Raw genomic sequence first — 27,784 nt, forward strand, 5'->3', positions numbered from 1 at the left:
AATTTATTTATCATTTTAAAAACTTCTTTTGAAACATTAAAAGCTATAGGCTGATACAGAGATAAAGGACACAGAATTTACAATATGAACCACTAAGTCTGGAAGAATCCCTTGATTTAAAAGAAAACTTTCTCACTATGGCAAAAAGGACATCTGGATTGGGAGGAGGAGCTTATAGGGGAGAACAAGAGAGTTTTACATGCCAGTATTAGGCTTGATACTGAGAAGGCCCCTGTGGGGCTCCTGGGCACAAAAACCTTCCTGGGTCCCCATTTCTTCGATTACAGGAAATAGGCTTCATTCGGCCTCCACACAATCCCTGAGTTCCAATAGGCAGGTTCAAAGCAGGTGTTAATTAGAGTAGGGAGGAGATGTGAGGCCTGGGAGGAACAGTCAAGAGAAGCAATTGTATAGCTTTGGGGAAACATCCTGGTTCCTCATCAAGGGATATAAAGAACAACATCTTTGAGGTGTTGTGCAGATACAGAAACCCTCACCACGCGTGAGAAGTTACCGATAATGGTTAAGGCTGGTATGCTGTCCACAAGCACATAAATCCTAGAACGATTGGAAGCAGAAGGTTCACCACAAACCAATTAGAAGAAAGTCCACACTCTGATCACACCCTCTTTGAACCTTTACTTCTCGGTACACCCTACAGGTGGAGCACATAGTTTTGAGGGCATTAGCCTGCTGTGGCCTCATCTGCCTTGACACTCAAAACTCCATCTCTGAGTTTTAATTCAGTATGGGAATACAGAGGACAGATTTGGCTTCAGGCTCTGCTCCCTGTTTCTAGTTTGTGTGTGTGTGTGTGTGTGTGTGTGTGTGTGTGTGTGTGTGTGTGTGTGTCAGAGAGAGAGAGAGAGGAAGAGAGAGAGGAGTGGGTATCTCTTGATATGTTTGAATCTCTGAAAGCTGATGGGTCTTGCATCCAATTGTACACCTGAGTTGAATAAGACGATAAGTGATAAGACGATAGAGTTAAGTATATTTCTTTCTTGATCCCTTTTGAAAGATGAAAAAACTCTAAAAAAGAGTAATAGATAACATTACTAATGCCATTGAATAGCATAATGCTTTGTGGTGGGAGTTGTCCTCTGCTCCGTTAGACTGTGGAGTATTTAAAGCATCCCTGGTCTCTACCCACTAGGTGCCACTAGAACCAACCCTGCCCCAAGTTGTAACAATCAAAAGTGTTTCCACACATTGTCAAATGCCCCAGAGGGGCAAAAATCACCCCTGGGTAAAAACCACTGTTCTTTTTTTTTTTTTTTTAATTTTATTTTATTTTTAAACTTTACATAACTGTATTAGTTTTGCCAAATATCAAAATGAATCCGCTGTTCTTATAGTAGATGTTGGTTAGATAATTCCCCCCCATGCTATAGGGACCAGGATACCATAAGACAGGAAGGATATTGAGAATGGAGTAAAGGCACTGAAGGGGTTGATAGAGCCAAAACACCAAACTTTCTCTGCCATCATTTTGTCCTGACTTAGGTCTCTGTACAATCTTTGGACTTTTATCAGTTTTTAAACAAAATGCCAAATCTAAGTATGTGAAAGGAGAATTATTCCAAACAACAGGAAATAAAAAAGACAACGGGCGTGTTTAATGGTGGGGTTGGTCAGATTGCAGTGAAGAAGCTAGGTTCATTTAATGGCTCATTAGTGGGCTGCTAAAAAACAGTGTACTAGTCCTAAAACAAAATCTGCAGCTAGGCCAGCAAGCAGCTCAATCCCCAGACAAGTCTCCTAGGCAGAAAATAATAAGTTCAAATTCATTTGGCAAAATACTGGATAATGCATTTGAAAAAACACACCACAACACATAGTAAAAAGAGAAAATAAATCTGGTGAGTAATATTTCCAAAAAAAGCCTGTGGGTATGCATACGGGTTGAATTCTGCAGTCTGATACCAAAATGAGAAATATCAAATAAATACTTTTTAGTTATAGGAGGCCTGGAAAAAGCATTAGTTTAATATGCTTTGACCCTGAGACTCTGGATGGTAAATATAGCCAGGTGAGGCCACACCTGAAATTTATTTACTTTAGCTTATTCCAGGTCCAAATAGCTGCAAATTATTCAAGAGTGAGAGTGACAAAGGTGGGGGAGGAGGCGAATGGAGAGCATAGAATGTGGAGGAGATAGAATATTACTAGGAGTTTCTCCTAAGCACCAAGAGTGAATGTGAGTCAGTTCTAGAGAGGTAGATGAACCTAGAGCCTGTTATACAAAGTAAGCCAGAAAGAAAAAAACAAATATATTAATCTAGATATTAGTGTATATGGAATAAGCATATATATGGAATCTAGAAAAATGGTATTGATGAAACTATTTTTAGGGAAGGAATGGAGATAAGGAATAGACTTGTGGACACAGTGGGGAAAGATAGAGTGGGATGAATGGAGAAAGTGGTGTTGGCACATATACACTACCATTTGTAAAATAAATAGCTGATGAAAAGTTGCTATATAACACAGGGAGCCCAGCCCAGTGCTCTGTGATGGTCTAGAAGGGTAGGATCTGGGGAGGGGGGGGAGCCTCAGGACGGAGGTGGTCTATGTATAATTATGGCTGATTTGCCTTGTTGTATGGAAGAAACCACACAACACTGTAAAGCAATTTTCCTCCAATTAAAAAGTAAATTAAAAAAAGAGTGAATACTATTCTCTACACACTGTCAGAGATTGATTTATGGTGGAAAATTTACGATGACTTTTACTCTAGCATGGGGTGATCATACAACGCGCTAGGGTAATGCAGTCTTGACTCTCTTGAAAAGCAGCCCTGTTAAGACAGAGCTCTGTAGGAGATATGCTTAACTGCTTTAATTCATTTAGGGCACCAGAATTTATTATAATGGGTAAGGTTCTAAACATCCCCAAAGTGAAAAGTGAGAATGAAAGTCTCTCAGTCATGTCTGACTCTTCTTGACCCCATGAACTGTACAGTCCATGGAATTCTCCAGGCCAGAATACTGGAGTGGATAGCCTTTCCCTTCTCCAGGGGATCTTTCCAACCCAGAGATCGAACCCAGGTCTCCCGCATTGCAGATGGAGTCTTTACCAGCTGAGCCACAAGGGAAGCCCAAACATCCCCAGGCACTGTCTCATTCATTACTGGGAGGAGGTGCTTTAGATTGAGACTTTAAAGACACCAAAAATGATACCACACTATATAACTGACTTCAGCAAAGCATATATGTATATGTACACATACATGTGTCTGTGTATTTATCATCTATCTACCGATTATGAATTTTGGTACCTATTTCCTAACTAAGGAATTAGAAATAACTCATGACTATCATGATTAAGACCTGGGTTTGATCCTGGGTTGGGAAGATCCCTTGGAGGAGGGCACGGCAACCCTCCAGTTTTCTCACCTGGAGAATTCTCCAGTATTCGCACCTGGAGAATCCCTGTGGACAGAGGAGCCTGGTGGGCTACAGTCCATGGGGTTGCAAAGTGTCGGACACAACTGAGTGACTAAGCACAGCATAACATCATGGTTAAGAGAGTAATTTGCATCCTTAACTGATGTAGATCCTAGTCTGGCGTCCCATGTGTCCCTCCCAAGCAAGCTTAATAAGGGGATTTAGAATTAACACTAGAAGAACCACACTGAACCACAGGCTGTGCCTTTGAAGGTGAGCTGATAAATTTCCTCATAGCAGAGATTTTAGTATGCTTTGGAGATACTATTTTTTTATGGGAATAAACCTGTTAATTTTCTTTCAAAAAATTAAATTCATTACACATAACTTTGTTTTTAAAATATCCTTTTCGAAACATGTATATTCTATATGTATTAAAAGTCACTATATAAATGAAAATAATTAAATTCTACTAACTTTGTCATTTTTACATCCTCAAAGAACCTCACAAAAACTCAGTTATGTGAATCACCTTGAAATGGTCACCTGTGTGTCATTAAATTACTTCTTACTGTAATACTTTGGTTTGCCTTGATAAATCCCATCCTGCACAGAAACCTGCAACGGCTCCGTTCTCAGCTGGATGGGAAGTGGAGAGAGTCCAATAGAGCCTCCTTAGAGCTACAGTTCTCTTCAGGTCCTGATTCCTGCACTGGCCCCTTTCCCCTCAAATTTTCGCTTCAAGCCCTCTTTCTCTGGCCTGATTTCCCCATTTTCTATGCTATTGCCTAATATAAAAATAACTAACATTCATTTAACACTAACTATTAGTACAGCCTAATCAACCTACTTCTAATCAACCTACATAGAAATATCCTTGGCTCTGCAATAAAAATAATCTGCTGTTGGGTCACTGTTTATTGTAACTTAGGCCAATCAGGCCTGAAAGTCAACTACTAAAGGGTGTTTTGTTTAATCTGCAAAGTATTTTAGAAATTGGTTAATTGAAGATAAGATATATTTAAATGAAAAGGAATAGAGGGATTTAAGGCAAAATGGCTGTCTGAGGAGGTCTTACAAATAGCTGTGAAAAGAAGAGAAGCAAAAAGCAAAGGAGAAAAGGAAAGATATAAGCATCTGAAAGCAGAGTTCCAAAGAATAGCAAGAAGAGATAAGAAAGCCTTCCTCGGCAATCAATGCAAAAAAAATAGAGGAAAACAACAGAATGGGAAAGACTAGAGATCTTGTCAAGAAAATTAGAGATACTAAGGGAATATTTCATGCAAAGATGGGCTCGATAAAGGACAGAAATGGTATGGACCTAACAGAAGCAGAAGATATTAAAAAGAGGTAGCAAGAATACACAGAACTATACACAAAAGATCTTCACGACCCAGATAATCACGATGGTGTGATCACTGACCTAGAGCCAGACATCCTGGAATGTGAAGTCAAGTGGGCCTTAGAAAGCATCACTTTCTAAGTGATGCTCCACTAGCTTTCTAACAAAGCTAGTGAAGGTGATGGAATTCCAGTTGAGCTATTTGAAATCCTGAAAGATGATGCTGTGAAAGTGCTGCACTCAATATGCCAGCAACTCTGGAAAACTCAGCAGTAGCCACAGGACTGGAAAAGGTCAGTTTTCATTCCAATCCCAAAGAAAGGCAATGCCAAAGAATGCTCAAACTACCGCACAATTGCACTCATCTCACACCCTGGTAAAGTAATGCTCAAAATTCTCCAAACCAGGCTTCAGCAATACGTGAATCGCGAACCTCCAGATGTTCAAGCTGGTTTTAGAAAAGGCAGAGGAACCAGAGGTCAAATTGCCAACATCTGCTGGATCATGGAAAAAGCAAGAGAGTTCTAGAAAAACATCTATTTCTGCTTTATTGACTATGCCAAAGCCTTTGACTGTGTGGATCACAATAAACTGTGGAGAATTCTGAAAGATATGGCAATACTAGACCACCTGACCTGCCTCTTGAGAAACCTATATGCAGGTCAGGAAGCAACAGTTAGAAGTGGACATGGAACAACAGACTGGTTCCAAATAGGAAAAGGAGTACATCAAGGCTGTATATTGTCACCCTGCTTATTTAACTTATATGCAGAGTACATCATGAGAAACGCTGGGCTGGAAGAAACACAAGCTGGAATCAAGATTGCCGGGAGAAATATCAATAACTTCAGATATGCAGATGACACCACCCTTATGGCAGAAAGTGAAGAGGAACTCAAAAGCCTCTTGATGAAAGTGAAAGTGGAGAGTGAAAAAGTTGGCTTAAAGCTCAACATTCAGAAAACTAAGATCATGGCATCTGGTCCCATCACTTCATGGGAAATAGATGGGAAACAGTGGAATCAGTGTCAGACTTTATTTTTCTGGGCTCCAAAATCACTGCAGATGGTGACTGCAGCCATGAAATTAAAAGACGCTTACTCCTTGGAAGGAAAGTTATGAGCAACCTAGATAGCATATTCAAAAGCAGAGGCATTACTTTGTCAACAAAGGTCCATCTAGTCAAGGCTATGGTTTTTCCTGTGGTCATGTATGGATGTAAGAGTTGGACTGTGAAGAAGGCTGAGTGCCGAAGAATTGATGCTTTTGAACTGTGGTGTTGGAGAAGACTCTTGAGAGTCCCTTGGACTGCAAGGAGATCCAACCAGTCCATTCTGAAGGAGATCAGCCCTGGGATTTCTTTGGAGGGAATGATGCTGAAGCTGAAACTCCAGTACTTTGGCCACCTCATGCGAAGAGTTGACTCATTTGAAAAGACCCTGATGTTGGGAGGGATTGGGGGCAGGAGGAGGAGGGGATGACAGAGGATGAGATGGCTGGATGGCATCACTGACTCGATAGATGTGAGTGAGTGAACTCCGGGAGTTGGTGATGGACAGGGAGGCCTGGCGTGCTGCGATTCATGGGGTCACAAAGAATCGGACATGACTGAGCAACTGAACTGAACTGAACCAGCTAGTGAGCTGAAGGGGAGAAGTCAAGGCTGCTTGACTTGTTTAGTGCTTGAAGATAGGCTGTCATGCTTTAGGTTTCAAGGAGATTTCTGATAGGAACACAGAGAAGGTGATCCAAAGAATTGTTTAGGATTTCAAAAGACCACCCCAGAATGTGGCTGGTAGAAGGTTCTAAAAAGAGGCTTCTTTGGCAGAATGGCAATCTTGCTTTATCATCAGTTCATTTGCTGATGTTGGTCTTTGTTTCTCAACTGAATTTTTGAAGTTATTTGTCTTACTTCAACCTGTTCCTGAAAGGTTATAATGTTTAGTCCATTAAGCTCTTTCATTCTGGTATGGCCTCAGAGGTATGAGCCCAAGGCTCAGGAAATATTAACATTGTACCTACAACAGAGGATGAGATGGCTAGATGGCATCACTGACTCAATGGACATGAGTTTGAGGGAACTCTGGGAGTTGGTGATGTACAGGGAGGCCTGGCGTGCTGTGATTTATGGGGTCGCAAAGAGTCGGACATGACTGAGCGGCTGAACTGAACTGAACTGAACTGACCACCTTATGATTCTTCAGTATTTAGAGATGATCATTATACTGTGATTACAAAATGAAGCACAGTCTGTATTGTTATGTGAAGATGAAAGTGTGAGTTCTCATAATCCTGTAAGTGAAAGAAGTTCATCCATGGGCTTCTTCACCAGGCCTACTGCCTCACCCTGTGTTTGTAATGTAAACGAACCCTTTGTGCTTCCGTATTCTAACCGTAAACATCCAAGTTATGGGAGAACAGACATGTCCATGTAAGAGCTATGAGATTTCAACACTGTTTTTATTAGTGATAGTGTTTCCTTCTATTTGAAGGGTTAAGGATGAGAGGTGGTTAGCATTTGGTGGTTTTGTTGTTGGTTTCTACCTTTAACATGTGAAAAGAAATGGACAACATGATATAAATGGCTGGTGATGAGGCTTTTGAATTCTGTATCAATATTGCAATCCCTCAGCTAAATCTGCAATCATCTTTTCTTCAATAAGATTAAAAAGTAAGTAGGTGGTACAGTGTGATGGATGTAGTGTAGTTTCACAGAGATAAAGTGTAGAATTATCTTTTATTAGGGGCACTTAGGATAATTCCCTTTTCCATCTGAATGCCTGTTTAAGTTGCCTTTTATGTTTAAAATTTTCTTATTAATCAATTGTCATCTTAGCATTTTCAATCCAACAAATGTACTCCTTAACTCTTTAATTCACTGCTACATCTCAGGTTGGGTCTCTGAATCTTAGCTACTATGATACATTAATAAAACTGTAGCAGTTTGAAAAGAAAAAATATCTTTCCAACTTGTTCCAAACAAAGCAGCACAATTTCATAACTGCAAGGGACCCTGGAAATATTTTAGCCTAACATCTTCATTTTAGTAGAAGTAAGACCTATAGTAATAGAAAAATTTATCTTATCACACAACTTGCTGGCCCTAAAACCTGTGCTTTTTTGTTTTGGGTGTAAATTTGATCTTGCTATATCATGGTTCTTGCATGTGGAAGAATACTCTTATGTCACATATCACTGTCAGGCGTGATGATAGCTAAAGATAGAGGGAGCCTACCTCTGCAGAGACGGAACTGGGTATAGCTCAGTCCTAGACTGAGAAGATCCTGGCTTGCAAGCCTGGCTCTACTGGCTGTTATTTTAGGCAAATTACTTAACTTTTCTGACCTTGGTTTTCTTATCTATAAAATGGAGTTTATAATCTCTCTAAATCTACAGGTCATTGTAAAGGTCAAACAAGGCTCTGACACATATTATGAACTCAATATGCTTTGGAATAAGTATCCCAACTCTGGTTTTCAGTTTAGTAATTTTATCATTGAGAGTTTTATCTCTTTATCTTCAGGCCACAGAATTCAATAAGCAGAGGGTAAGAAAGATCCAAATCAATTCTAACAGACGGGTCTCAGTGTTTTGATTTGTCAAACTCAGCTAGGCTATATAAATTGGAAATCTGAGATTCAGATAATTTTTACCACAACAATTCCAGGCAGCAGCACATCTGTCTCAGCTTGTGACTTCTCCAAGGGATACAGATTTGAGAGCCCTCTAGTGAGTCCATTTTAGGGGATTTAATCCCCATCTTCTTCTCAGTTTACCTCCCTCAGAAAACAACAAGAAGAGAAGTCAAATTTGAATTTCCTGCATACTTGTATCAATATGTAAAATATATCCTGTGCGTGATTCATGTTTTCCCATATTTGAGTGTGAGTAGTTTATCAGGAAGTGATCTCAGAGGGTATCAGTAGGGGAGCAGAAAACAAGACAGAGAAGTGAAGGAGGCTCATTATCAAGCAGGTCGTTGCTGGGAACAACTGGGGCTCAATCTCTCTGTGGCACTAGATGTAAAACACATCAAGATTTATCAGACATGAAATGGGAAGAAGCTGATATTTACCCTTCAACTTCAGACATCCCTGATTGAGAGCTGTTCCTGGAGATTTAATTCCCTGAGATTTCCAGCCTGTGGCATACGTGCACTGAGACAAAACCATGTGGCAGGATAGTGCAAAAGAATGCTTAATACTTTAGGATAGTTTCCTAAGTAATACTAATAATGATAAAAAAGAAATCATTCTAAAACACAATAGGCCATTATCTCTGTGGCGCCCATTTTCCTCTTGGTACATAGTGACAAAATATTTATCAAGTTGGTGGAAACATCAACAGCCCAAGGCTTGGCTCTTCACTAAGTATTGTATTCTGCAAAAATTCAGTTGAGTACTAATTATGAATGGACAGAAGGATAATACAGATAATACTGAAAGAATAACAGTATAAGGAAAGTTAGCACGAATCTAACTCAAAGTTCAGAAGAAGTTCAAGTTATTACTCTGGCATATGCTTTCACTTGGGACAAGAGCGAAGGGTGGGAAATTTCAAAATTACCCAACATGTTTTATTATTGTACTTGGAAAGATGTCTAGAGTTTTTTCTTTTCTTTTTCCATTTATGAAATGAGCCTAATTGCTCATGTTTCTGGGATGTATTCACGCAACTAAGCACTAAACCACCATCTTGGGTCCTTCTTTTTCTCTACCCAGGCTCACTAACCTGCTAAAAAGGAAGAGACACTGATAGCATGTGTTAAATTTACTTGCATGGCATCACTTGCAGTAACAGCAAGGCAATGTTATCTTTCCTTTTTTTTCAGTCAAAGTTTTAAACAGATAAACCCTGTTAGTGATGTTTCATCAATAACTTTTGGTGAGGCAGGGTATCCATAACCTACTTTGTAGAGGCAGCTTTTGAATAAGAGCTGTACATTAGGACAGCAGCTAAAGTGGTTGTTGCAGGAGCCACAGCTATAAGGTAAATTAATTTATATTTTTGTATGCCCTGTGAGATTAATTTATATATTGGTATACCATAGTATGGTAAGAGTGGTAAACTCAAACTATTTAAAAGTGTGTCTATGAAGGCAGAACATTTGTTCCCATTGCGCATTAGGTGGAAAATCAGGCATAAAGTTGAGTTTGGTCAACACTATGCTTTGGTTGATTGTTCACAGATTGCACGTGGTCAGTCATGTCCAACTCTTTTGCGACCTCATGGACTCTAGCCTGCCAGGTTCCTTTGTCCATGGGATTATCCAGGCAAGAATACTGGACTGAGTTGCCACATCCCTCTCCAAAGGATTTTCCTGACCTGGGATCAAACCCACATCTCCTATGTCTCCTGCATTGCAGGCAGATTCTTTACCACTGAGCCACCTGGGAAGCCCTGTTTATAGATCAACCACCAACAAAGCAAAAGAGGGACATTGGATTTGGGGGGATTGCTTTTAATGATTTGCAACTAGTTAATGAATTGTTAGTGGAATGGCAGTTAAATATCTGATTAATGACTAAACAATCAACTGGGAAAAAATAGTTAAGTCCTTTTAAAAATTCATTAAACGGAAGCATTATAAAACAGGTTGGCAAATTATGGCCCACGGGCCAAATCCAACCCACCATTTTTTTACAAAGTAAAGTTTTACTGAAACTCTCATCATGCTCCTTTACATACTGTTCAGGATTGTTGTTGCATTGTTGTGGCAGAATTGAGTTGTTGTGACAGAGAACAATGACCCTCCAAAGCCTACAATACTTACTATTTGACCTGTTACAGAAAAAGTTTACTTGCCTCTGCTACCGAGATGTGACAATTTTTTGGTACGAAATGTGTTTATAGACTGCTACCTATAGAGCCCAGAGATGTGGGTTTCATTGCTATGTGCTGTGTGCACATGTCACTATCACCTTACCATGATGACTCTGATCTTCCCTCTTACTTCTCAGCTCATGGCAGAGGGAGGATACCATTTCTCCTAAAACAAACAAATAGCAAAAGCTCTTCTGATGAACCCCAATCTTCCTAATGTACAGCAGGGAATATTAACTTTGTTCTGTCAAGAAGAGTCTTCGATTGTATGCTGAGTCAATTGTTACTCTAATACACTGGTTCTCAAACTGTAGGGTGTATATCAGAATTATCCAGAGAACTTTTTAGACTGAAGAGTACAGGGCCTAATCCTTCCTTTACTCCTAATTGCTGATGTAGTGGCTCTAAGGTGGGTCTGAAAAATCTGCATTTCTAAAAAGTTTTCCAAGTGATGCTTCTTTTGCTGGTCTAGAGACCACCTTTAGGAACCACTGCTGGAATACACTGAGACTGATTAATGTCTGTCCATCTCCTGTACAGGGACTTTGCCCTAAAATTGAAACAACTGTTACCTGCTCATGTCTTAGTAGAGAATGGTAATCAACAAAGAACTAGCTACAATTTCCTTAAAGGTGACTATTTCACACTATTTCAGGATACCAATTCAAGAAAAAAGAACAAAAAGAAGTGAGATTAATCAGACTTAGTTATCAAGCTATTAGAAGGGAACAGAGACAGATTTAAAAGACAGATAATATAGAAAATTTTCATTCTGTGGGTGTGTAGCTATTGACAGCAGAAGGTAGGAGTGTTTATGAGGGTAGGAGAGAAGAGATGAGACATTATAAGGTGCTGAGATGTCAAAATGTTCTCAGTATTCTTAAGTACATGATTCATTGCTGTTGCTGCTGCTGCTGCTGCTGCTAAGTTGCTTCAGTCGTGTCCAACTCTGTGCAACCCCATAGTCAGCAGCCCATCAGGCTCCCCCATCCCTAGGATTCTCCAGGCAAGAGCACTGGAAGTGGGTTGCCATTTCCTTCTCCAATGCATGAAAGTGAAAAGTGAAAGTGAAGTTGCTCAGTCGTGTCCGACTCTGTGTGACCCCATGGACTGCAGCCTACCAGGCTCCTCCGTCCATGGCATTTTCCAGGCAAGAGTACTGGAGTGGGGTGCCATTGCCTTCTCTGCAGGATTCATTAGGTAGTGAATTATAGAATTTACATTGTGAGAGATCATCTAATATTATCTTTTTCCCACATATGAATTTGAGTTAATTTAAGATGTATGTGTTTGGATTTACATAAATATTTGTTCCCTGGTAACTCAGTGGTAAAGAACCCGTCTGTCAATGCAGGAAACACAGGAAATGCGAATTCAATCTCCTGTATCTCCTGAGATCCCTTGGTCGGGATGATCCCTGGAGAAGGAAATGGCAACCCACTCCAGTATTCTTGTCTAGGAAATTCCATGGACAAAGGAGCCTGGCAGGCTACAGACCATGGAATCACAAAGAGCAGGACACGACTGAGCGACTGAGCATGCATGCACATTATTCCATAAAGCGTTAATGTTAAAACTACTCACTTGGCCTCATGTTCAACAGATTTGCAAAATCCTTATATGGTCAAAGATTTATTTTATAACTAGAAAAATAAGAAACAAATTACATTAAGCACCTAATATCATATAACAAACCACTAATAAGACAAAGAGAAATACTAAATTCCCTTGATTCTTGGTGAATAAGGCAGACGTTAATGGAAATAAATAAGCAATAGAGGTTTATTTTTCTTGGATACTTTGTAACTTAAGTTGTTTTGTCTTTTCTTGAGAAAAAACAAGTGCAGGGAGAAATTTAATCTCAAAAGATCAAATTTGAATTGGGCAGTGGCGAACAAATATAATTCACCCCCTACCCTCTTAACAATCATTAGTAAACACAATTGAAGAGGCTTCTTATAAGAGAAAGTTCTGAAAATTCAGAACTAGGAAAACTTAAACCTAATGTTTCTCACTTCCTTCCAACTTCTCCTGTGTCTGTTGCAACACTTGACTTTTCCTCTGCATCTGTGCCCATGGATTTCTGGATTGCTGGCACCATGGTCTCTCTGGTTATTGCTCCTGAGATGATGAGGCCCAGGCTGGGCTCCCCCTGCCCTTTCCTTTCTTGTCCCCAGCTGCTCTCTCTCTGCATTTCCTTCCTCCTGTCAAAGTTTTCATTGCTCTCTCAGGGAGAATCCTGCCAACTCCTGCTTCCCTCTCAAATCTAGCCTGTTCTCAGTCTTCTCTATTCCTCTTTTATAATATCTTTCGCACCTGTCCTCTTGTCTCTCTCCTATCCCTCGCTTCCATTCCCAACTGCCCACTCTAACTCACGGCATAGTGGTTAAGAGGATGGGCTTCAAGCCTAGACACCTAGATTTCGCTGCCAACTCCCATGCCTCTGAGCTGGGTGACTTCTGATGTTGAAGTGTCTGAGCCTCAGTGTCATCATTTCACTTTAAAAGTGGGCCTAATAATATTTGCCTGAAGGGTTGTTATGAGGATAAAATAACATACTCGCAATGTGTAGCATGGTATCTGATACGGTAAGCACCAACAAATAGAGTGACTATAAATAATTCAAGAGGATAACTTATTGTGTAACTTCAATTTTCTTTGGCTCCCTATATACAAATACTTACTTTTGTATATAATCTTGCATTCCAAATTTTCTTTTATTTTCCTGCATAAAATCTTTATTGCTTTTTTGTGAAGGATTCATCTTCCACCCTAGAGGAAAGGATCCTGCAGAGAATGAAAAATAAGAACTCACTGTGTAGGGATAATGGTGAAAATTTCTTCCTTTGTGCAAATCTCAGAAAATCCAAGAAGGCTCTACCCTGCTCCTCCTGACAGTATTCACATATTATGTTTAAAGTTTTAGGGTGCTTTCATATTTGCCATTTCTCTTGAGTTCTACTGTTATAGATCAAATTGTGTTGCTCCCAAATCCATAGGTTGAAGTCCTAAACTCCAGTAGCTCAGGATGTGATCTTATTTGGAAAAAGATTTGTTGCAGATATAGTTAGTTTTTGATGAGGTTATACTGGAGTAGCCCCTAATCCAATATGATTGGTGTACACATGAGGAGAACATCATGTGAACATGAAGGCAGAAATCTGGATGATGCAGCATAAGTCAAGGAATGTCAGAGATAGCCAGCAAACCACCAGCTGCTAGGAGAGAGGCATCGAGTGGGTTCTCCTTTGCACTGTCGGGGGAAGCATGGGCCTGTGGACACCTTGATATCAGACTTCTAGCCTGTAGGATTATGAAATGATAAATTCCTATTGTTAGGCCACTCAGTTTATGGTAGTTCGTTATGGCAGCTGGCAAACTAATATGCTTACAAAGATGTTAGGAGACAGAGCAGGTGGCAACTGAACAGCAGATCAGGGTCTGAAGAAGTTACTTCCACGGTAGCTGGGGAGAAACCAGGCAGACAGAGAGCTGCTGCCAGGTAGAAGTCCAGGGCCCCAGTCTGCGTCCTCAGGCCTCACCTCTACTTTCTTTGCTGCTCATACCCAGCAAGGAGAGAAACAGGAAGTTAGATCAGAAGATGAGGCCTGAGCTAGCTTCTGGGAAGCCCCAAAGCACAGGTAGCCATTTCCTCATTGTAGAAGGTCCATCTTCCTGTGAGTGGAGTCCTTTGGGACCATTAAAGGGCAGAGGGCTTATGCTCCCAGTCCTGGTTTTCAGTTTGTAGAATTTTCCATCTAACACAGTTTCCCAGTGCATTGAATTCTCATAGTCAACCAATATCATCTCTGCTCTAACTAACCCACCAGCCAGAACAAATTATAATTACACTCTTAAAGGCAAGGCTAATTTGACTCACAAGGCCATACCAAGAGGCAGAGAACATGTGCCAGTGCCAGCTATTTTCTACATCTGAGTTTTTCCCTTTAATTGTAAATTTAAGATTGTTCAATGAAAAACAGAATCAGCTGGAAGCCTGATATGAAGATAAGTAGGATTTCGTTTTAATCAGAAAATAAATCCCTTTTAAAATTATTGTCTGAAAAGCACCAAGATCAACCCTCTTTGGAGCTAATTTTGGTTTCTTCATGGTAAGGAGCTCAGCAGCCCAGAGTGTCTCAGGAAAGAGACCATCTGTAGGTCATGTGGAGCACACTGGTGGAGTCCAGCAACATGTCTCCTGTGAATTGTGCAGAATTATATTTCCTTGTTTTCTGTGGTTTTTTTATTTTGAAAACTTTTGTAATAAAAAGGTGCTATCATCCCCCCTTCAAAAAACCCATTCAGGCCTAGACAAACATGAGTGGAACCTTAAAACACATTGAATTGAAATCTGATTGACCTTTCTGTGATAAGTTTACCAGATAAGAAGAAGACCACATGCTTGGGTGCGTGCTAAGTCACTTACTGTGTCCAGCTCTTTGCGACCCCATGGACTGTAGCCAACTAGTCTCAGTCTGTGGGATTCTCCAGGAAAGAATACTGGAGTGGGTTGCCATACCCTCTTCCAGGGGATCTTCCCAACCCAGGGATTGAAACTGCATCTCCAGCAACTCCTGCGTTGCATGGATTCTTTTCTGCTGAGCCACCAGGAAAGGCCAGGAAGACCACATACCTATTTAAATTTGAATTTCAGTTAAACAATGAATAACTTTTTTTACTATAAATGTCTTCCAAATATTGCATGGGATATACCTAGAGTAAATTCAAATTTAACTGGATGTCCTATATTTTTATTTGCTAAATCTGGCAACCCTACTCTGTCAAGGTCAGACATTTTTATATTCCAGTTTTTCTATTCCTTTGATCAAAATAGAAAATGTTACTTGGTTCTTTTTTTCATCAGTGAAGAACTTTGAGTGAACCTAGAATAGTTTCTTTAAAAAAAGTTCTCCTTCTAACCCTATCCTGCAAACAAGTTCATCAGTACCATTTTTCTAGATTTCATATATATGTGCTAATATATGAATCTGATTTTCTCTTTGTAGTTTATTTCACTCTGACAGACTAGGTTCATCCACATCACTATAACTGACTCAATTTCATTCCTTTAGGACAGGAATAGAGTTGCAGACATAGAGAATGAACTTGTGGACACAGTGTGGTGGGAAGGAGACTGGGGGATAAATTGAGAGAGTTGCATAGACATGTATACACTACCATGTGTAAAATGGGGCTTCCCCGGTAGCTCAGCTGGTAAAGAATCTACCTGCAATGTAGGAGACCCTGGTTTGATTCCTGGGTTGGGGAGATCCTCTGAAGAAGGGATAGATTACCCACTCCAGTATTCTTGGGCTTCCCTCGTGTCTCAGCTGGTAAAGAATCCGCCTGAAATGTGGCAGACCTGGGTTCAATCCCTGGGTTGGGAAGATCCTCTGCAGAAGAGAACGGCTACCCACCCCAGTATTCTGAACTGGAGAATTCCATGGACTGCACAGTACATGAGGTCGCAAAGAGTCAGACAGGACTGAGCAACTTTCACTTTCACATGTGTAAAATAGATAGCTTGGTGGGCTGCCATCTATGGGGTCGCACAGAGTCGGACACGACTGAAGCGTCTTAGCAACAGCAGCAGCAGCAGCAGCAGGAAGCTGATGTATAGCACTGGGAGCTCAGCTAGGTTCTCTGTGATGACCTAGAGGGGTGAGGTGGGTGAGGGGAGTGGGAGAAAGGCTCAAGTAGGAGGGGATATATGTATATGTATATGTGTGTGTGTGTGTGTGCTATATCATGCAGTTGTACAACAGAAACTAACACAACATTGTAAAGCAATTGCATTCAAACAAAAAAAAAATGTTCTCTCTGATCATGCAGTTTAAGCATATGGGTACTGGTTAAAATGCCAACTCCTGAGTCTCACTCAAGTCATGTTTAATAACGGGATTCTCAAGTTCCTCAGGAGAGCCTTACACACTGTAAAGAAATGACCCCGAGGATGTGGACCTCAGTTAAAACCTGATATGAGGGTGCTTTCTCACTGCAGAATGCTTCATTCTGAGGAAGTGTTGAGATTTGATAGCACTGGAGACTGTTAAATTTTTATCAGTTATTGGTTATTTAAAATAACACCATTTATTTCTAATGCCCTTTCTAGAAATTGTCAAAATACATGCTTGTATTTTGGCTTCTCAGGTGGCACTAAAGGTAAAGAACCTGCCTGCCAATGCAGGAGATGTAAGAGACACGTGTTCGCTCCCTGATTCAGGAAGATCCGCTGGAGGAGGGCATGCCCACCCACTCTAGTATTCTTGCCTGGAGAACCCCATGGGCAGAGAAGCCTGATGGGCTATAGTCCATAGTGTCACAAAGTGTCAGACATCACTGAAGTGACTTATCATGCACATATGTGCTGTGCTGTGCTTAGTCACTCAGTCATGTCTGACTCTTTGCCACCCTATGGGCTGTAGCCTGCCAGGCTTCTCTGTCCATGAGATTCTCCAGGCAAGAATACTGAAGTGGGTTGCCATGCCCTCCTCCAGGGGATCTTCCCAACCCAGGAATTGAACCCAGGTCTCTCACATTGCAGGTGGATTCTTTACCAGTTGAGCTACCAGGGAAGCCCATTATGCATGTGTATTTGTATTTAATTAAATTGGTTAAAAAAAAGAAAAAGGCTATACTTTTTATTCATCAAAATTATTTGCCCATACATGTGTGCTCATCTCCAGGCCCAGGCTTAGGGACACACTATCATTTGCAATTGAACCGAAAGAACTTACAATAGACTTACAATTTACAATAGAACCGAAAAATAGAACTTACAAGAAGAGAGAAAAGGAGAAAACAGTCTGAGCAGTTTCATAACAGTAAGTTTGTTTTTACTACATTTTTTTGTGTAGGAGGGGTCATCTGATGTTGGTGGGTGGATTCTCCAGAAGTACACTGAAATGGAATTTGTGCTACACATGTCTATAAAGGGAAGGGGAATAAAACAGGACTGGAGAGAGAAAACTGCAATTCCAGACAAATAGAGTCACTACCAACATTGTGTGATAAGTTGCTTGAGTCCTGTCTGACTTTTGTGTGACCCCATGGACTGTAGCCTGCCAGGCTCCTCTGTCCATGGGATGCTCGAGGCAAGAATACTAGAGCGAGCTGTCATATCTTTCTCCAAACAACCTTGCAGGGAAGAGTAAATTCTGTCTTTATGTATTTGTGGACAAACTGATAAATTTACAGTTGGAAAAATAATCAGTCTAGGTGCTTTGTCCTTGAGTAGGCTGGGTAGGGTTATCAAAAAAAATTCATTTATTATCTTTTAAGTCTACACATGTTTTCAGTAGTTTGGGCTTCCCTGATGGCTCAGCTGGTAAAGAATCTGCCTGCAATCCGGGAGTTCAGTTTCATTCAGTCATTCAGTTGTGTCTGACTCTTTGTGACCTCATGGACTGCAGCACACCAGGCCTCCCTGTCCATCACCAACTCCTGGAGTTTACTCAAACTCATGTCCATTGAGTTGGTGATGCAATCCAGCCATCTCATCCTCTGTCATCCCCTTCTCCTCCCCTCTTCAATCTTTCCCAGCATCAGGGTCTTTTCTTCGCATCAGGTGGCCAAAGTATGGGAGTTTCAGCTTTAGCATCAGTCCTTCCAATGAATATTCAGGACTGATTTCCTTTAGGATTGACCGGTTGGATCTCCTTGTGATCCAAGGGGCTCCCATGAGTCTTCTCCAACACCAGAGTTCAAAAACATCAGTTCTTCAGCACTCAGCTTTCTTTATAGTCCAATTCTCACATCCATACATGACTATTGGAAAAACCATAGCTTTGACTAGATGGACCTTTGTTGGTAAAGTAATATCTTTGCTTTTTAATATGCTGTCTAGGTTGGTCATAGCTTTTCTTCCAAGGAACAAGTGTCTTTTAATTTCATGGCTGCAGTCACCATCTGCAGTGATTTGGGGGCCCAAGAAAAGAAAGTCTGTAACTGTTTTCATTGGTTCCTCCATCTATTTTCCATGTAGTGATGGGACCGGATGACATGATCTTAGTATTCTGAATGTTGAATTTTCAGCCAGCTTTTTCACTCTCCTCTTTCATCTTCATCAAGAGGCTCTTTAGTTCCTTTTCACTTTCTGCCATAAGGGTGGTGTCATATGCGTATATGAGGTTATCATTATTTCTCCCAGTAATCTTGATTCCAACTTGTGCTTTATCCACCCTGGCATTTCGCATGATGTACTCTGCATATAGGTTAAATGAGCAGGGTGACAATATATAGCCTTGCCATACTCCTTTCCCAGTTTGGAAACAGTCTGTTGTTCCATGTCTGGTTCTAACTGTTGCTTCTTGACCTGCACACAGATTTCTCAGGAGGCAGGTAAGGTGGTCAGGTGTTCCCATCTCTTTAAGAATTTTCCACAGTTCATTGTGATCCATATAGTCAAAGGCTTTGGCGTAATCAATAAAGCAGAAGTAGATGTTTTTCTGGAACTCTCTTGCTTTTTCTATGATCCAACGATGTTGGCAATTTGATCTCTGGTTCCTCTGCCTTTTCTAAATGCAGCCTGAACATCTGGAATTTCACGGTTCATGTACTGTTGAGGCCTGGCTTGGAGAATTTTGAACATTACTTTGCTATCATGTGAAATGAGTGCAATTGTGTGGTAGTTTGAACATTCTTTGGCATTGTGCTTCTTTGGGGTGGAATGAAAACTGACCTTTCCCAGTCCTGTGGCCCCTGCTGAGTTTTCCAAATTTGCTGGCATACAGAGTGCAGCACTTTAACAGCATCATCTATCAGGATTTGAATTAGCTCAACTGGAATTCCATCACTTCCACTAGCTTTGTTTGTACTGATGCTTCCTAAGGCCACTTGACTTCACAGCCCAGGTTGTCTGGCTCTAGGTGAGTGATCACACCATTGTGGTTATCTGGGTCATGAAGATGTTTTTTGGATACAAATAGCTGAGAAAAGAGGAGAAACTAAAGGCAAAGGAGAAAAGGAAAGATATACCCATTTGAATGCATAGTTCCAAAGAATAGCAAGGAGAGATAAGAAAGCCTTCCTCAGTGATATTTGTTATATATATTACAAATATATATACCTGGCACATATATAGTTTTACTAAGTTATTTAGTGACTTTTAATTCTTATTCCTGGGCTTCCCTGGTGGTTCAGTGGTAAAGAATCCACTTGCCAATGCAGGAGACATGAGTTATCCCTGATCCAGGAAGATCTGGTGAAAGAAATGGCACTCCCCAGTATTCTTGACTGGGAAATCCTATGGACAGAAGAGCTTGGTCAGCTACAATCCATGGGGTCGCAAAGAATTGGACACAACTTAGCAACTGAACAACAACAATTCTTATTCCTAGGCTTTATTATGGATTCTATTTTCTTCAATGGCTTCATAAAGAATCAATGAAGACTTGTGCGAGATGGAGATACCTGAGAGACTGAACTAATGTTTTCTTAGTTCTGCTGCTGCTAAGTCACTTCAGTCGTGTCCAGCTCCGTGTGACCCCATAGACAGCAGCCCACCAGGCTCCCCCGTCCCTGGGATTCTCCAGGCAAGAACACTGGAGTGGGTTGCCATTTCCTTCTCCAATGCATGAAAGTGAAAAGTGAAAGTGAAGTCGCTCAGTCATGTCAGACTCCTAGCGACCCCATGGACTGCAGCCTACCAGCCTCCTCCTTCCATAGGATTTTCCAGGCAAGAGTACTGGAGTGGGGTGCCATTGCCTTCTCTGTTTCTTAGCTCAGAGTTAGGAAAAAACTTTTATAGGAAAATAGTAAACGATGTCCCTAAGATGAGTGACTCTTTCCTCTTGCCATTTTGTATTAGACCTGGAGAATGATAAATCACTTCCTGCTAAAGAGGTGAATATTCGAGGCTACACTGGAATATGATTAAGTGATGAAAAGTTAAGGATAAGTCATTTTGATAACTGGTAATAAAACACACACACAGAAATTAAAAGATACTCCTTGGAAGAAGAGCAATGATAAACCTAGAGTGTATTAAAAAGCAAAGACATTACTTTGCCTAAAAAGGTCCATATAGTCAAAGCTATGGGTTTTCCAGTAGTCATGTATGGATATGAGAACTGAACAATAAAAAAGGCTGAGCACCGAAGAATTGATGCTTTCAAATTGTAGTGCTGGAGAAGACTCTTAAGAGTCCCTTGGACTGCAAGGAGATCAAACCAGTCACTCCTAAAGGAAATCAACCCAGAATATTCATTGGAAGGACTGATGCCGAAGCTCCGATACTTTGGCCACCTAATGCAAAGAGCCAACTCATTTGAAAAGACACTGATGCTGAGAAAGATTGAAGGCAAGAGAAGAAGGGGACAAAAGAGGATGAGATGGTTGGATGGCATCACTGATTCAATGGAAATGAGTTTGAGAAAACTCCAGGAAATGGTGGAGGACAGGAAAGCCTGGTGCTGCAGTCCAAGGGGTCACAAAGAGTCAGACATAACTGAGCAACTGAATAACAACAACAAAACTCATTAAGCATAAATGGGAACTTACTGCAGTGATTCAGGAGTATCTCGTGGAACACAGACGCTAATAGATCAATGGAGATGGAAAAGATGCAGCTACTGCTAGATATGTCACCTGAAGCAGAGAACAATAGAGAAGTATTATTTCACTCCTACAACCCTCTGATGTGCCACAGTTTCCGACTGGCCAAACTTAATTGGAAGGCAAGAGAACCTTGATAATAGAGAATACAATAGTCCCTGTGGGAGCAAAGAGAGTGCAGGGAATGGATTGAAGATTAGTTGCAAATGACATATATTGTTACAAAAGATAAACTATGAGTTTATTGTAGGAAAAATATGTGATAATGGTCCAGGAAATCCCATTTGAGAGTACTATTTAAGTGACAGTCTCCCTAAGGAAAATTAAATGAAAAGTCACAGTATTTTAAAGACAGTGAGAGAGTGTTTTGTCTACACTCTCTGACATAAATCTCAGCAATATCTTTTTCAATCTGTCTCAGAGAGTGAAGGAAATAAAAACAGAAGTTTAAAAATGGAACTCAATTAAACTCAAAGCTTTTGCATGGCAAAGGAAATCATAAACAATATGAAAAAACTCACAGAATAGGAGAAAATATTTGCAAATGATATGACCAACAAGGGATTAGTCTCCAAAATTTACCAACAGCTCATGCAGCTTAATATTATGAAAACAAACAACCCAATCAGAAAATGGACTGAAAACCTAGATAGACATTTCTCCGAAAAAATACATGGATGGCCAAGAGACACATAAAAAGATGTTCAACATCACTAATTATTAGAGAAATGTAAATCAAAAACTACAATGAGATGTCACTTCACACCAGTCAGAATGGCTGTCATCAAAGAACCCACAATCAACAAATGCTGGAGAGGGCATGGAGAGAAGGGACCCCCCCTACACTATAGGTGAGAATGGAAATTGGTGCAGCCATATGGAAAACAATATGGAAGTTCCTTAAGAAACTAAAAACAGAGCTATTTATGATCCTGCAAGCCTCCTCTTGGGCATATACCCAGAGAAAAACATGGCCCAAAAGGATACACGCACCCTAATGTTCATTACAACAATGCCGTTCACAAGAGCCAAGACAAAGAAGCAACCCAAATGTCCACTGACAAAGGAATGGATAAAGAATATATGGTATGTATACACAATGGAATGTTATTTGGCTGTTAAAAAGAATGTAATAATGCTGTTTGTAGCAACATGGGTGGACCTAAAGATCATCATACTGAGTGAAGTCAGTCAGATAGAGGAAGAGAAATATTGTATGATATCGCTTAAATGAAGAATTTATAAATATGATACAAATGAACTTATTTACAAAAGAGAAACAGACTCACAGACTTAGAGAAGGAACTTATGGTTACCAGGAGGGAACCATTTGGGGGAGGGATAGTTATGGAGTTTGGGATCAACGTGTACAAACTGCTATACTTAAAATGAGTAATCAACACTGGGCTTCCCTCATAGCTCAGTTGGTAAAGAATCCTGCGATGCAGGAAACCCTGATTGGATTCCTGGGTTGGGAAGATCCACTGGAGAAGGGAGAGGCTACCAGCTCCAGTATTCTTAGGTTTCCCTTGTGGCTCAGTGGGTAAAGATTCTGCCTGCAACATGGGAGACCTGGTGAAGGACAGAGAAACCTGGTATGCTGCAGTCCTTGGGGTTGCAAAGAGTCAGACATGACTGAGAAACTGAACAAAAACCTTGAGACAAATAGTAACGTTATGAATGTAAAAGAAAAGTTGTTGAAGAGAATAAAAGTGCTACTTTATTGAACACAAGAATTTAAAAAACAAAACCAGAACAGCCTGATTGCTGATATGAAGAAAGGTTTTAGTGGTCTGGAGAGAAGATTAAATCAACCTTAACATCCCTTAATCTAAAGCTGAATCTAAAGCATGGCCCTAACCCTCTTCCGGTCTATATAGGCTGAGGGAGGTGAGGAAGCTGCAAAAGAAAAGTCTGAAGCTAGCAGAGGTTGGTTCATGAGGTTGAAGGAAAGAAGCCATCTCCATAACACAGAAGTTCAGGTGAAGCAGCAAGTGTGGATGTAGAAGCTGCAGCAAGTCCAGAAAGTCCAACTAAGATGATTAATGAAGGTGGATACACTAATCAACAGATAGTCATATAGATGAAACTGCCTTATTTTGGAAGAAGATGTCATCCACAGCTAGAGAGAAGTCAATGCCTTCCTTCAAAGCTTCAAAGGACGGGGTTAGGGGCTATTGCTGTTGATGACTCTAACTTGAAGCCAATGTTCAATTACCATCCTCAAAATACTAAAGCCCTTAAGAATTATGCCACAACTACTCCATCTATGCTGTATAAATGGAACAAGAAACCACATTTGTTTACAACATGGTTTACTGGATATTTTAAGACCACAGTTAAGACCTACATGGAGAAGGCAATGGCACCCCACTCCAGCACTCTTGCCTGGAAAATCCCATGGACGCAGGAGCCTGGTGGGCCACAGTCCATGGGGTTGCTAAGAGTCAGACACGATTGAGCGACTTCCTTTCACTTTTCACTTTCATGCATTGGAGAAGGAAATGGCAACCCACTCCAGTATTCTTGCCTAGAGAATCCCAGGGATGGGGGAGCCTGGTGGGCTGCCGTCTATGGGGTCACACAGAGTCGGATACGACTGAAGAGACTTAGTAGTAGTAGTAGTAGTAGACCTAGAGCTCTGACATATTACTTTCAAATTTTACTTCTCACTGATAAGGCACCTGATCACCCAAGAGCTCTAATGAAGACGGACAATGAGATTAATGTTGTGTTTCTGCCTCTAATATGACATCCATTCTAAAGCTCATAGATTAAGAAGTAATTCTAACTCTAAAGTCTTATTAAAAAAATACATTTTGTAAGGCTATAGCTGCCATAAATAGTGATTCTTCTGTTGGATCTGGATAAATTGAAAACTTTCTGGAATAGATTCACCATTCTAGATGCCATTGTAAAATATTTATGATTCATGGGGAGAGATCAAAATATATCAACAATAACAGAAGTTTGGAAGATATTGATTCCAACCCTCATGGCTGACTTTGAAGGGTTCAAGATTTCAGTAAAAGAAGTAACTACAGATGTTGTAGAAATAGCAAGAGAACTAGAATTAGAAGTGGGATCTCAAGATGTGACTTAATTGCTGCAATCTCAGGATAAAATTTTAACAGAATAAGAAATCACTTTTTACAGAGGAGCCAAGAAAGTGGTTTCTTAAGATGTAAATTACTCCTTGTGAAGATACTGTAGACTGTTGAAATGACAATAAAGGCCTTAGAATATTGCATAAAATTAATTGATAAAGTAGATAAAATGAAGTTAGATAAAATAAAGCAGTGTTTGAGAGGAGTGACTCCGAGTTTGAAGGAAGTTCTGTTGTAGATAAAATGTTTTCAAACAGCTTTCCATTGTATAGAGAAATTGCTTGTGAAAGGAAGAGTCAATTGAGGAAGAAAACTCATTGTCATCTTATTTTAAGAAAGTGCCACAGCCACTCCAACCTTTAGCAGTTACCACCCTGATCAGTCAACAGCCATCAACTTCCATTCAAGACCCTCCACCAGTACAAGGATAATGACTCACTGAAGGAACAGATGGTGCCTAGCATTTTTAATCAATGAGGTATTTTTTTAAGTCAAAATATGCACATATTTAAAGACATGATGCATTATACACTTAAAATATTTGTACAATTTTATAAACACATAATGAATATTCTTTTTGTACTGATGGTATAAAAATGCACAAGATAGAGTTGCTATCTGATCTCAAGTTATCTTTTAGTCCAGTGCATGCTTCCATGCTCAGTCATGTCTCACTTTTTGAGACCCCCATGGACTGTAGCCCACCAGGCTCCTCTATCCATGGAGTTTTCCAAGCAAGAATACTGGAGTGGGTGCTATTTCCTCCTCCATGTTTAGTCCAGTAAGGGAGATGTGTAAATAAACAGGCAAAAACTTGTAGGTTGTTTGGTGTTTTCTCAAGTTATAAACTTCTACCAAGTTCCCTGGAGGCTCAGTGGTAAAGAATCTGCCTGAAATACAGAAGACCTGAGTTTGATCCCTGGGTTGGGAAGATCCCCTGGAGAAGGAAACATCAACCCACTCCAGTGTTCTTGCCTGAGGAATTCTATGGACAGAGGAGCCTGGCAGGCTACAGTTCGTGGGGTTGCAAAGAGTTGGACATGACTGAGCAACTAACACTCACTCAAGTACCCTACAAATGTTAGTTTTTATTTAGCACTTTACAGTTTGCAAAAGTCTCCAGTGTTCCCAAGGTGCAACCATACTATAAGTGAGGAAGACAACATCCAAGAAAAGCAGGGGGACCTCTGATGGTCTCTAGGGTGGTAAGAGATTATGGAGGAAGAGATTACTACCTACTAAAAGTTTATCACATCTACATAAATATTGGGCTTCTATTCTGCCGTACCATCACCCAAGTTAGAAAAGTGATAAATGGGAGATGTTAGAGTGCATTATTAATTAGAATCCACAGGAAAATACAGTGACTTGATTGGAAGAAACCAGATATGTCACAGCTGGGCCTAGAATGGTGAGTAGGAGTGGGCTGACCAAGGTGGAAATAATGGTTTAAACAAAGGTTCTAGAATGGGCTTCTCAGTCTAGGCTCATTATGCTCTTACTACATTGTCCTTTTTTCCCCACCCGCTGTGTTCCCGACATACCAAACTACTTGCTAGTCCCCAAATACACCTTTTTTAAAGTTGTGCAGTATCTTCAACTATACATCTCTAGCCATCTCCCCCTTGGTCCTTTGTTTTGCTGCAAAGTGCCTATTTATCTTTCATCAGCTGAATCATTTCTTTCTTCTGTGATCTTCCCCTAACCAACACCCCACCCCAACCTCACACACACTCCCTTCCTCCTCCCTCCCTTCCCCCTTGACAAACCGCAGAGGGAGAGACTCTAATATCACATCACCAAGGGTAGAGAGAGAAGCTAGGTAGATCTGTAAAGGTTTTTCTGTAAGAGAGCATGCTAAGGGTCTGCAGAGCGCTAAAACAGGTCAGCTTCAGAGAGAGCAGAGACACAGGAGTGAGAGTTATCTGTAGTTGTAATGTTTAAAGGGCAGGGAGTAGATGAGGTGAGAGAAATGGGGAAGTAAGTCTAACAGGACTCAGATTTTGATCCTAGCTGACGTAGAGCAGGTAGCGGCAAACTTGTGCTACAAAAGTTCAGATAATAATAAGGCTTTCGGGGCCAAAGGGTCTCTGTCACAACTACACTCAACTCAGCTACTGTGGCACAAAAGCAGACATGAACAATATATAGATGAATTCATTTGGCTGTATTGCCATAAAATTTGGTATATAGGAACAGGCTGAGTTTGGCCTGTAGACTGTGGTCTGCAAACCCAACTGAGAGGACAGTGCTTCCTTTATTAGAAGTAGAGGCTCCAGGAGCTGAAGCCTGTTTGCAGATGAGGGAAAACTGGCAGAGGTGGGGCTTAGTTGAATTTGGGTGTGTGAATCTGAGACGCTCACATGAATTCCATGTGAAAGTGTCCAGCAAGCAGTTTGGAATACATAGTTGCAAAAATCAGGAAGGAAATACAGATTTGGGAGTTATTACAAGGAAGACATAATTTTACTTTAAATTAATAACTTTTTCTAGAGGCATGTAATAGATATAAAACATTTAAAAGATGTGAAGTTATGCTTGCTACTGTTCCCAGAAAGCCAAGGCATAGCTAACTTCCATGTGTAGGTCATTTAAAGAAGGGCTGAGGCTTTAAACTTAGCAAATAAAGAATTGGGAGCCCCCTCAATGTCACTGATTGGCCAGTGACCTTAAATAAGTGACCCTGAAATATTGTCTCCTATGGCAATGTGAAAATAAACCAAAAGAATCAAACCTGCTCTTTCTCCTGTGGCCTCTGTCCTTCTTAGCAGTAAGCTGGGCTGGAGTCATGGGAGTGACCTGAGGTTTCCCATCCTCCCTTCCTTTCATCTATCTTTGTTCAGTCGCTAAGTTGTGTCCAACTCTTTGGACTGCAGCACACCAGGCTTTTCTGTCTTTCACCATCTCCCGGAGTTTGCTCAGACTCATGTGCATTAAGTTGGTGATGCCATCCAACCACCTCATCCTTTTTCACCCCCTTCTCCCCCTGCCCTCAATCTTTCCCAGCATCAAGGTCTTGTCCAATGAGTTGGCTGTTGGCATTAAGCAGCCAAAGTATTGGTGCTTCAGCTTCAGCATCATTCATATTTTTAATGTTTCAGATGGTGATCTTTCTTAATTACTGGTCCTCCTTTAATTACTGGCCTTACTTTAGGCCTCCTCAGTTTTTCCTTGAATTGCTACCATAATCATTTTACTTTTCTTCTGACATTTGACCTTCCCTTATACCACTAATAATATAATCTACAAATGATCTCTACACTAATCTTCACTCCTGTGCTTTCTCTATGTTTACCACTGATTTCAGAGAGGAAGTTGAAAAGCTGTGCTACCCTTCCCTGCAAGACTCGACTGGTCCAAAGAAGCTGGTTCCAAGAGGGCCAAGGCTTTCATGAGTGAGCACAACTAGGTGCCTCCTGGCAACTTTTGTTACTTTGTACCAAGAACACCTGTTAAACAAGAAGAAGCACCAGGGGTAATTGATCCTAATGACTGGGAGACAGATGGTAGGATTGTTGTTACACAATGAGGGCAGGAAAGAATATTTGGCTCCCACATGATTCACTAGA

At 40.7% G+C, this 27,784-nt stretch overlaps 2 long non-coding RNA genes across 7 annotated transcripts in view; one reads left to right on the top strand and one right to left on the bottom strand.

Moving 5' to 3' along the window:
- LOC123330556 lies at window positions 1-27,165 on the bottom strand. 3 transcript variants are annotated; one of them, XR_006546564.1, is made up of 7 exons: window positions 26,950-27,165; window positions 21,055-21,141; window positions 14,981-15,187; window positions 13,236-13,338; window positions 12,136-12,194; window positions 8,382-8,508; window positions 1-380 (listed from the first exon to the last, which is right to left on the bottom strand). It is a non-coding gene; the product is annotated as an uncharacterized LOC123330556 (long non-coding RNA). The 3 variants fall into 3 exon arrangements; XR_006546562.1 differs by lacking the exon at window positions 8,382-8,508; XR_006546563.1 differs by lacking the exons at window positions 8,382-8,508; window positions 14,981-15,187.
- Window positions 25,962-27,784, top strand: part of LOC123330553 — a 2,932-nt gene continuing 1,109 nt past the window's right edge. For 2 of the 4 annotated variants that reach the window (XR_006546558.1, XR_006546559.1), the window contains exon 1: window positions 27,197-27,690. This is a non-coding gene — a long non-coding RNA (uncharacterized LOC123330553). Of the gene's footprint in view, window positions 26,100-27,196; window positions 27,722-27,784 lie in introns of those variants that run through there. The other 2 variants (XR_006546560.1, XR_006546561.1) reach the window with 2 other exon arrangements.

The sequence above is a fragment of the Bubalus bubalis genome, chromosome 19 (assembly GCF_019923935.1).
Source record: "Bubalus bubalis isolate 160015118507 breed Murrah chromosome 19, NDDB_SH_1, whole genome shotgun sequence".
Taxonomy (NCBI): Eukaryota; Metazoa; Chordata; class Mammalia; order Artiodactyla; family Bovidae; genus Bubalus; species Bubalus bubalis.